Raw genomic sequence first — 12,594 nt, forward strand, 5'->3', positions numbered from 1 at the left:
TTGTGGATGGACAGAGTACTGGGATCTTGCATGGCTAGGGTTTATATAGGCAAAGCTTCTTGGGCTTTGGCTTACGTACTATTTTCTTTGATGAATCACGACATCGTATTAATTTGAAGAATAAAATAGAATAATATTTTGTGTTAAATAATAATAATTTTAAACTTGTTTAAAAATAATTTTCGTTAGAAGAGACACAGACTTGACTTACTTTGTTGATTGGGTGTTCTAATTAATGTAGTAGTGCTCCCTCCCTTGACCCAGTGACGATCGACGACAATGCTATAAATGACTTCTCCTTTTGTTTTCTTTTTATTTTTAAGAAATGAAAATGAACGAAAAGTCACGGAGCGTAACTTCCGGCATGGAATCAACGGATACTCACAAAATTAACTAACTAACAAGACTTCATATATAATTAAGGAAAAGAAAACAGAATTAAGGAGAAGTCATATATAGAGCTAGCTAGCTGTGAACGCTGCTCCAAGGGAGAGGCCTCGCTAAATTGGAACACCCCACCCCACACCACACGGCACGCAGTCAAGTCGGGTTCTCGAAGAAAACGAAAATTATTTTCCAGATACTAATAATATTTATACAAAATTATTTAACAAAATATTATTCTATTTTAATTATACTACCTCAAATATTACGACGTACGTTTTGTGATTTATGAACAAGGGGGATTAACTGCTTCTAAATTTAGCAATTCTCAATATTAAATTTACCAACCTTCAAATTAAACTTAATATGTATTGAAAACAGTAGTTAGAGTGGGTTTGCCTCAATCAATTATTTTTTAACTCGAAGCTTCATGTCTAAATCAGAATAGCTAGTATTCTGTTAAGGGTTTTAATTCTAGGCAATCATGGAGGTATGTTTTGCATATTTCTACCATAAAAGGGTCTCCTATGGACTTACCCAAAGACATGCATTAGACCTCCCTTACAAAGGTGTCTCTCTTTTTTTGGAGGTGTTCCATGAACACTTTGCCCGAGGCCCCTCTTATATAAGGAACCTTAGTCATTTTAGTTATTTTCACTCTTTTATAGAGTTTGAAAATCTCAAAAAACTTTTTTCACACTCCTTAATTAAGCTTTTTTAGAAAATTTTCTCAACCCTCTTACTAGCCGCCCTCTTTGGCAAAGAACTCTCTTGTGTACCCCGAACACCTCTCTTGGTGTACCCTAGAAGACCCTATCGTGCATCGCCTAGTCCCCCGCAAACTCTTTCAAATACCTTTTGTTCCTTGGTAAATTTTTTATTTAATTTTTTTTCCTAGAAAGGTGGTAAGAACAAAGCAAATAAAAAGGCTTGCCACTCTTGAAGAAATAACAATTATCTTGATTTAATGAGAAAATTAATAAATTTGATTAAAGAATGATGACTAAAACAATTAGGATTAATATGTAAAGTTTTTGAGAAAGTCAATTTTTATTCAAGTAATGTATTCAATTCAAGCTCCTATTAATTGAGTAGTAAGCCTTTAATAATCGAGTATTTGAACAATCAGAAAAGGGTTAAATAGATTTTCCAACCTTTTAGTAATCGAGTAAAAAGTTTGTGTAATCAAATAATGTTCTGTTATTTTTAAAAATAATTTATTACAAAGTAGGCTTAGTCGAGTAAAGATCAAGTATACTCGACTAAATAAGTTTTTGTATTTGAGTATATAATGCATCTTTTTATCAGGTTAAAAATAATCGAATAATAGAATTTTTAATCGAGTAATGTCTAATCTATACTCGAGTAAATTATTTTTGTAATCGAGTCAAGATCACTTCATACTTGAGTAAATTATCTTTGTAATCGAGTAAACATAGGTTAAAAACAAGCCGAGTCTCTAGATCATAAGTTTAATCAAGTAAGAAACTTTGTATTCGAGTAAGGATCTTTTTGTAATCGAGTAAATAATTCTCAATAATCAAGTAAATAAAGAATTTATCAGTGACTCAAAATTAATTGAGTAAAGGTACCTTTATACTCAAGTAAGCAACAAAAGTAATTGATTACAAAATGTAAATAGCCGAGTAAAGATCAAACTTAATCGAGTAATGCCTAATTTATACTCAAGTAAACTGTGACAGATTTTGAAAAATATAGTCATTATAACTCATTAAATGCAGTATGTCTTTACTTTTTGTGACACAAAACCAACATTTCAATTGTTAAAGACAGGTCAGCGACTCCATTCAATACCAGAAGGCTATAAATAGGAGAAGAAACCTACTGAAAAAAGTGACACATAATCAACTAAGCTTAAGTCTCCTACTTTCAAGCTTACACGTCTATTTTTACTTGATCCATTCAAAGAGTGTACTTAATTAATTCATTGGTTTTTTGTATCTCTAATCTATTTATCAAGAGAAGTTTCGATTACTTGTAATATCTTTCTCTTCCCTTGAAAAAATATCTTTCACATTTCATTGTAAAATTTGTAAAAGTTAAGCCTTACCTTGTAAAAGGCATTGGTTGTGGCTGAACCAAGGTTAAAAAGCCATTATATAAAGGTTAGTAGCTAAGTTTGCTAAAAAGCTATCAAGATAAAATTAGTTTGGCAAAATCCTTAGTGATGAGTCAAGGTAGTGGACTATGCTTTTGAGCTAAACAACTTTACATTGTGTGCGTTGCATTCTTATTTTCCTTTTGATTTAAATATTCCTAAAAAAATTGAAAAAGCTTAATTCATCCCCTTCTTAAGCTAACTTATTCGACATGTTATTTGTACTAAGTGCGACAAATAGATCAACACATTATATTTTCACTCTCCAAATATTATTAGGAGTTGGCAAACTCTTTGTTGATCTCCCAAACAAGATAGATGGCTTTGAGGCTGAATGATTCATGGTGAAACCTTTGTCGAGCTAGAATGCACCTTTATAGTGGTGTTGGGATGGAAAACAAGAGGTGTATATGGAGTGGGACTAAAGTAGGGACACAACTTTTTTGATGTCGTTTTCAATTCTAGTGCCACTTTCTCAACATGAGGATAGCGTGTCTTTGCCCCTTGTAATGCCTTACTCATATAGTACACCGAACAATATGCTTGGCTATCTTTTCTCAGCAACACTACATTAATTGTTATATTATTCATCCCCGGGTACATGTACAATGATTCCCCACTTTCAAGGTTAGTTAGTAATGGTACCTCTTTCAAGTATTTTTTTTAGCTCCTCGAAAGCTTTTTGGCACTCATTAATCCATTCAAAATTCTTTCTCGCTTGTAGAGTTTTGAAGAAAGGAAGAATTCTTTCTGTTGAATTGGAGAGTAATTTTCTTAGAGCTACTATCCTTTTAATCAATCTCTAAGCATCTTTGATATAGACAAGTTGCACTATAAGAATTTGAGGGTTTTACCCACACACGTAAATATGGGTAAAAATTACTTTATGTGTCAACTATTATTTTTCTTTACACATAATGCAAATGTCAAGATGTGTAGGTAAATGGGGGTTAGAAAATAACTTTTACCCACACATATATTTATGTGTGGGTGAAGCTTAATATATTACCCGCACATATGCGTGTAGGTAAATATTTTTGTATGTGTACGTATGTTTATGTCAGGAAGTTGTAATTGTGACATGACTAATGACGTGGCTGATGATGTGACTTTAATTGGATGATGGTGTGGCATGACACGTGTATTTGTTTATGTGTAGGTAAAGTTAAGATTATGTATGGGTAATAATATAAAAAATAATTTTCATATGTGGGTAAAAAACGTTATGTGTAGGTAAAAAAAAAATTATGTGTGGATAATAATTTAATTTTTTTTTGAATATGTGTGGATAAAAAAAAAAAATAATGTGAGTAACAAACATATTATGTGTGAGCAATAATATAAAAAATAATTTTCGTATGAGATGATAATTTCACGTGTGACTAAAAAACATATTATGTGTGGACAAAACTAAAATTTTATATTTAAAATTTTAATTGTTGCAACATCTATTACAATATAATTTGAACGTATACGCACCAAAAAAGTCATAAAATCACAAAATAAGCATAAAATCACGAAGTCACTTAAAAAGTTCAAACATTTATGAAAAAAAAACGTAAAACAAATTATTAAATCTCGTCGTCAAACTCCTATTCAGTAGAATGGAGGGAATGGCTAGAACTGGATGGGTCAAGGTAGGAATGGCCGTGACGAGATCGTTCTGAACTATGATCCGATGGTATATGTGGAGTAGATGGAGAAAGCACAATATTTTTCTCAATCAACACTTGTCGCAGCATGTTTACGTCTCCCTGGAGCTCTCGAAAAAGAAACTTGTACTGATTCATATCTTCTACCGATTGATTGTAAGTTGGACGACTAGACTCCTCACTAGTACATGTTGTCCCGAAAATACTAGGAAATCGCCCCCAACCAAACAAGCAAACAGATTGTCATCTAAGAACCTTTTCTAAGATATCCTTATAAGTCATTTTATCTGGAGGATTATCTTGCCTTAGCTTCATCATTTGTTCCTGTAAAAAAATACAATATATTCTTAATTAACTATTTTTAAATTAAAAATATAGTCTCAATTATGCCAATATAAAGTAGTTAAATTTATAGAGTATAACTCAATTATGCCAATATTTTTAATTAATAATTAAAAACATCTTCATGTGTCAGAAGGGATGATGAGGGTATCAAATGTAACAAACCAAAATGTGATCCATACTCTATATCTTTTCACACTCTACACAAAAATAACACATCAAGCCATATTAAATAAATAAATATATGATCGTTAACACAAAAGAATGTTAGTTAAACCTATATTGCTTTTATGAAACTAGTACACAATAGTTGCAATGTGAAATATTAGCCTGTAACGTGGTAATCTCCTCCTAGATTTTCTAGGAAATATGATGGGATTAATTGTTTGATTAATACTAAGCATTTCCCGTGGATTCATCAGAGCATTTGCTTAATGCATGCATGCACAATCAAATTTAAGACTACTTTATAACGAACTCTCATGGATAATAATGATAAAATTCAAGCACACAAATTGCCATCATGCACACATGACCTTAGAATTAATGGTTGAAGATGATCATATAGCCAGCATCATGGTGGTCAATCAATTCAAGGGCGTGCAATGAGGACAGATGTACGGGAGGCAACTAAAGATGTGTTTGGGTGGACAATAATCTTATCAGAAAGAAACCTTCAATGCAAGTGCGTAACATCCAAGATTTTTGGATATATAACTCATTTTCTTTCTTTTGCCAACATTGAATGTTTGAGAGTACACACAACAACATAATAGTTTTTTAATATAAATTTTGTCTTAAAGTCCATGTGAGTTTAATTAGTTTGCTCAATTCATGAGTCAAGATGAGTTAAAATTATAAAATAAATAAAAATTTATGACTCATACATTGTTTTCTAATTAAAATTTATTAACAAAATACACAATGTTCGAATCAACCTAATGCAATTTCACCAAACCCAATCTGTCCCAACTGTAGGGTGCACTAAGACAGCTGAAGTGTTACCAAACACTCCAACGCAGGGGCAGATAGAGTACCATCAGAAAAAAAGGTACCATAAAAAAAAAAGGGTCAGGTATTTGGTTTACTGACAGCTAAAACTCTTCACAACCTAAACAAAATATTAGCACCAATCTTACAACTTCTAAATTTCTCTGTTCATATATAACCATAAAAGATTCTGGACAGGTTTCAGGAAAAAAAAATAGCAAAAGCTAGTGAATAATAAATCAATAAATCAAAAATGGTTAGGATATAATTTTAGCTAAAGCAAATAAAAGGAAATCACCAGATAGAAAATATATATGGTAGTGGCACACTGAAATGCAAAATAGTCCAATATGAAAAAAGATGGCCGTTGACTTCAGGTAGGTGAGACAACATTTTATATTATATTTCTGCTAGAAGAATCGATATATACATAGCCATACACAACATAATACAGTACCATCAGAAACCTTAAATTGATGAAACTATCAACTAATTAGTACCTAGTCATTTTTTGTTTAACTAACTTAAACTAGGAATTCTTGCTAATCATCATGTTCATAACAACAAAATAATCAACAAGTTTATTTGCTTGTAGAATTGGTGCATCAGTAGCTCAACTTGAATGAAAAATCCCGATATAAAGAAACAAAAAAGAAATAAAATTGCAGGAAGTGATTAATAAAATCCATAAGAGACCATGCACAGTAACACATGGGGATGCCAAGTTAAGGTAGCAAAACACAAAAATAAGCCATTAAAAAGGATCATTTAACCATTCCAAAAAAAGAAGAGAACTCCTTAGCCTCATCTTATGCCCGGAAATAACATATCATGTCATATACTGAAATATCATGTATAAGGACCCAAAGAGAGGGTTCATGAAGTTGGACTAAGTAACTTGACAATTTAGATTATTATCACATAAAGCCTAGGCAAAACAGTCATGCCTATATTATTCACTAATGAAGTACAACAAATGTTTGCGTCAGATGCTTAAATTATACATTTCACTTTAACAGTATCAAAAGTTCCAAATTTCTGTTTTCATGATAACGGAACTCAACATAGCCCTAAAGAAGAGCATTTTAATTTATTGTTATGAAGCTATTAAGAATCCATAAATCTGTAAATTAAATTTTCTCATCATCAAGAAGGCCAACATATGGATAAAATGTGCTAAAAAAAACTTGGCCACTGTTTGATCTATAAATTTCCTAATCCTAATCATGTGAAATATTCCTTGGCACAAAAAATGTTAGTTCAACAGTTGCAAATTCCCTAAATAGTAACATTACAAAACGTATCATAACATTCAATTAGGAACATTAAATTCAATATTATGATTAAATTCGTAGTAACATTAAAATTTGTAACTGCTTCAACATTTAATGTTAGAGAGAGGAACCCCTGGTAGAAAACTTAAAATTGAATTCTTAACTGTTAGTTTAATGGTAAGCCACATATTAAGGGAAGAGCCAGCCAAAACCATGGCCTCTTTGAGGCTTAACTAATAGGAAGAGAAGGAAAAAGAAAAATAAAGAAAGAAAGAAAGAAAGAATCGAACAACAGAACGGCCAAAACCATGGCCTCTTTGAGGCTTGATAAACTCATCAACAATTAAATACAGTTTAATAAATATCTTAAACTTCAAACAAATGTTAATATCATAATTTAAACCTTTCAGGGAGAATCGAACAACAAAACAGCAACCGGAGATGAACGCGGCGATGACAATCGGAGATGACGATGATCGGAGGCGACGATGACGACCAGAGGTGATGATGGTGACTAGAGATGGAGATGCAAGCGTAGTTCAGAGACAGCGTGTAACGCCCTACTTTCTAGAACGCGTTATAACTTGGGACAATTTCGGGACAATAATTTTTTTTTTTTCAAACATCATACCTTGAATTCGTCCCAGAATTTTCATACATTTTATCTTGAAAGAGAATCACTATACACATCAAATGCGGAAGCAATGATCGAAATCTGATATCTTAACATTAATCATAAATGCTTATATCTTCAACATTCCTCAAAACGTTCAAAATCTAAAGTAGCAGAACTTAAATACAGGGGCTACGTTACATACATTTCATTTCTCATGCACTCTGCTAAGTGCCATTTTATGCCTCATTTATCCTCGTATCTGCTACAATCTCCACCTGAAATGTTTGAATATTCTAGGGGCAAAGCCCAAGTTAGATGATGAATCATCTAAATAAGGGTACAGAAAATATATTTCGTGTATGAATGCAATGTCTTTCATCGTATGTGTCAACTGCACCCCTCATGCTACCTACCATTTTTGCGGCCCTTTTTTTCAAACCCGAGGTGTATGGGTGCACCCTTGGTAAAGCAGCGGTGCTAGTTCGTACTCCCTACGGCCTCAAATGCGAGTGATCAATGATATTAACGTGTATTTATGCATTTCATAATCATATCATTTATGTAGTCTACGTGATGGATTCATATCAGAGCATGTCAATATGATGAAAACATTTTCGAGGAACATAAACCACTTACTAACCAAACATTTTTCATAAAACTAACTTTAATTGGGGAGTATTACTTACCTTCTCAAGCTTATCGGGCTACCTCGATATCCGTGCCTTGCCTCGTGCATCGCCTCGATTTGCTTGCCAACCTCAAAATTTGACAAGTTACTTCAACTTAAGCCTCAAAACATTTTAACCACCATAGTTATCATTAAAATCTATTTTTTCATAATTTCTGGCATTTTCTATAATTTTCTCTTTATTTCTTCTTATTTTTCCTCAATAAATCCAAACTAAATATTTTCTCAAATATTTCACTACGAAAATTCATAAAATAATATTCTTGAATTTTTAGAATTTTTTAGAAAATTTTACTTACCTTAACTCAACATCTCTAACTTCCTCGGTATGCGTGTCATATTCTCAAAACGCGTGCTCGAACCGTTTTTCTTGCCAAAATCTCTAGAATATTACCAAAACATAATTTCCTATTTTTGAGATTTTTTTCGACATTTTTTTCCCATTTTTTTTTCTTTTTTTTTTTTCTTCTTCTTCTTCTTCTTCTTTTTCCCTGCCTGTTCTCTTCTTCTTCCTTCCTCTTTCTTCTTCTTCCCTTCTTCTTTTCCCTCCTACGCGCGACTACTGCCATAGCCACACGCCCAGCAGCCACTCCGCCTGCCTCCGTTGCCGCCAGCCGCCATTGCGGCTTCCTCTAGCCTTGCTGGCCGCTGCCTACACCCCCGCCGACCTCAGACGCAGCTGCTACTGGCCGAACACGGGCGCCGCCGTGGCCCCCTAGTTGCGTCGCCCAGCTTGCTGTGAGCTCGCGGCCATGGCTGCCGCCGCGAGCTTGCGGCCACTCTGGCCGCTTTCGGCCTCGCCTTGCCGGCCTCTTCCGCGCCAATTACCTCTTGCTTCAAGCGACCAGCTTCTATTGCGGCCGCTGCTTAGCCCAAGCTCTCTCTCTCAAGCTCCCTTGCATTTCTCAGCCCTGCCTCTTCCCTTTCATTCTTTCCCATTTTATAGCCACTTCCGCTGCCAGCAACCCACCTTGCCCATCCCTCTTGGCGTGAAGATCACTCAAGTGGCAGCCATCAGTTGGCAGAGGGATGGGATCGAAGATTGCAGGGCATGGCTTTTCTCTTGCGTGCATAATCAATTTGCAGAGCATGGCAGCCATTACACAACCAGCGAATGCACACGCATTCTATATATATATATATATTACCTATATTTTATACTATAAAAAAATATATATTTAAATACCCAATTTCACCTTTATTTTACCTATGAAATTTCCAATTGCAAATATAGCCTCAAACACTTAATTAAATTGCATTTCGATACAAAAAAATTCAAAATTAATAATTTAGAGTTACTTGATAATGATGATTTTGCCCCAGTGTCCTTACCGGGCTGTTGTTTCCTCCTAAAACCACTGAAGGGTTGCTCGTTACGCAAAATCGGAGCCCTCCTAGAGTTTCGTTGATTTTTCGGAAGTCTCCTACAACAATTCGGTTTTACACCTAATCAATAGCTGTATTTTAGCTGTACCAAAAACTGTTCCCGATCCAATTTCTTTCGATATCATAAATCCTATCTCAATACGCTCGTCGAGACCATATAATTTTCTTTAGACAATTTCACTCCAAGGCATTCCCTGCAGTTGATTTGGTACCTGAAATTACTATAAAATCAATTTTTCGATATCCTAAACTCATCAAAATTACGTGGCAACTTTATACGAACATGGGGTATTACAGAGCGGGGCGAGTGAGAAAGAGATGGGGGGGAAGAATGGGTGACTTAGAGTTTTGGCAAAGGGGGGAAAAGGAAAATTGGGGAGGGAAATAGTTTTTTTTTTTTGTTTTTTTTAAGTTGAAATATTTTGTTATTAAATATAAAATAAAATAATTTATAAAATTAATATTAAAATAATTTAATATGCAAGTACCAAAAGCTGTCATTATTACGTATTTTGTGTAAATTTTTAAATGTATTTTTTTAAGTCTTTGGTTCAAATCTCAAATTTATTTTTATTTAAAGAATTATATGATTGATGTTAAAAAAAGCAATTGAGTCTTCTATGATCAAACTAAATATTTCCTAACGATATAGGATCCTTAATATTATGTCTAGAAGAATTATTAAAAAGAATAAAAAGACAACAACCCATTAGAAATTTGGCATGGGTCACTATTAAAGTAAAAGGAAAGTAAATTGCATTTGATATTTTTAAATTTTTTTGAAAATTATAAATGATATTCTTTTTATTTTAAAAATTATACTTACCTTACTCATACTGAAGAGAATAATTAAGATGATATCAGATTATTAAGAGGATATTATTAAGAGGATACTGAAGAGATATTATTAAGAGAATATTATTTAACTTATATTATTTTAAAAATTAAAAATTATAAATACATATTTGATTATTTTAACCATTTTCTTATCAAGTCAGGAGAGGCTCAAAAAGAAAATATTTAGGTTTATAGCTATAAAAAAATAAAAGAGATGATGCATTATACATAGAGAGAGAGAGAGACTATTTCAAGATAGGTAACTTATTTTTGTAAGTTTGAAAAAATCCTCTAATGCTTAAGTTAATAAAGACATAGGAAGAAAATATGCAAGTTAACTGTCCTAAACAAATAATAGAGAGAGAGACCATTAATTATGAGTAAGTGTAGCTTTTGGTTTCTATGTGTTGAATCTTCTATCTTGTGAGATAAATGCTAAATTAAGATGATATTTGTTGCGATAATGATTATTTGAAATCTTTAATAAAAAATTAATATTAAAACAATTTATAAAATTAATATTAAAACAACTTATAAAATTAATATTAAAATAATTTAAATTATAATTTATGATAATCATCTAGAATATGATAATAAAATAATTTAAATTATTGTATCAAATTAATATTTATTTTAATTTAAAAATTTTAAAATAAATTAATCGAGTAGGAATTTTATTTTATGGAAGGCAGAATTTTAGTATAGAGATTTAGTTTTAGGTTTATTATTTGTATTTAAAAATAAAATAAAAAATAAATTATTATAAAAATCAAAACGACATAGTTTTGTAATTTAAAAATAAAATTATAGATACGTGAATGCCCACACATATATGACATTTGTAATTATGTGTGGGTAAGTTTATAAATAATTACCCATACATATATAACATTTATTAATATGTGTAGGCAATGAAATTTAAAAAACTACCACATTAGCTAATACGTGGATACCCATACATATATAACATTTGTAATTATGTGTAGGTAAGTTTATAAATAATTACCCACACATGAGTAACATTTATTAATATGTGTGGGTAATATAATTCAAAAAAAATGCCACATCAGCTAAAATTTTACCAAAAAATATCCCACCAACTTCTGAAAGTGGAGGAAATTTTTCCCGCCAAAATAACCGTGGGTATATAAATGTACCCACGTATAATAAATGCAAATACTGTAACGAGTTTGTCTAATTTAATCATCCACACATATTATCATTATGTGTGGGTAAATTCCCACATATAATATGTGTGAGTAATTTAAGTGTGGATAACTTTATAAATAATTTTTCACACATAAGTAACATTTATTAATATGTGTGGGCAATATAATCCAAAAAATTGACATATTTGCTAATCTGCGAATACCCACACATATATAACATTTATAATTATGTGTGGGTAAGTTTATAAACAAGGGTAAGTTTATAAACAATTACCCACACATGCCTAACATTTATTAATATGTGTGGATAATATAATCCAAAATAAATGCTACATTAGCTAAAATTTTACCGAAAAATATCCCACCAATCTTTGAAAATTGAGGGAATTTTTTCTGCCAAAATAAGTGTGGGTATATTAATTTACCCACATATAATAAATATGGATAATGTAACAAATTTATCTAATTTAATTACCCACACATATTACTATTATGCGTGGGTAAATACCTATGTATAATATGTGTGACTAATTTATGTGTGGGTAAAACTCTCAAATTCCTGTAGTATTGCTTCATATACAAGATAGTTGGATCTTCTCAAGATTGGCCTCAATGTGTGATCATTTACCCTAGGAACTTACCAGATTGCACTCTGAATAAACATTTGTTTTGCTTAAATCTCATATTATAGCTTCTAAGTACTTTGAACACCCTGGTTAACTTCTTCGCATAACACTTGTTTTTCTTAATTTTGATGTTCATGTTATCGACATAGGCCTCCATACAGTTACTTAACAAGTCCTGAAAGACCTTGTTAATTGTTCTTTAATATGTAGCCCCTGTATTCTTTAACTCGAAGTGCATGATCCTATAACAATATGTGCCCCTCTTAGTGATGAAGGATGCATTCTTTTCACTAGGTAGGTGCATCATGATTTGGTAATACCAAGAGAAAGTGTAACGCCCCACTTTTCCCCAAGCGTGCGTTAACTCGAGATTTCGGGAATTTTTTTTTCAAAATTAAACACAATATAAATCCCTCGATATACATACTCTCATCACAATCATTTCCCGACAATCCCGATCGTACCTTCTCAGTATATCAAAATTTAATAAACTAAGACAGGTATTATCAAT

At 32.2% G+C, this 12,594-nt stretch overlaps 1 long non-coding RNA gene across 1 annotated transcript; it reads right to left on the reverse strand.

Moving 5' to 3' along the window:
- Positions 1–7,432: 7,432 nt before the first annotated feature.
- On the reverse strand, positions 7,433–8,945 carry LOC127808758 (uncharacterized). The gene is made up of 3 exons (XR_008024975.1): positions 8,365–8,945; positions 8,064–8,134; positions 7,433–7,670 (listed from the first exon to the last, which is right to left on the reverse strand). It is a non-coding gene; the product is annotated as an uncharacterized LOC127808758 (long non-coding RNA).
- Positions 8,946–12,594: the final 3,649 nt, after the last annotated feature.

This window comes from Diospyros lotus, chromosome 8 (genome assembly GCF_014633365.1).
Source record: "Diospyros lotus cultivar Yz01 chromosome 8, ASM1463336v1, whole genome shotgun sequence".
NCBI classification, from domain to species: Eukaryota; Viridiplantae; Streptophyta; class Magnoliopsida; order Ericales; family Ebenaceae; genus Diospyros; species Diospyros lotus.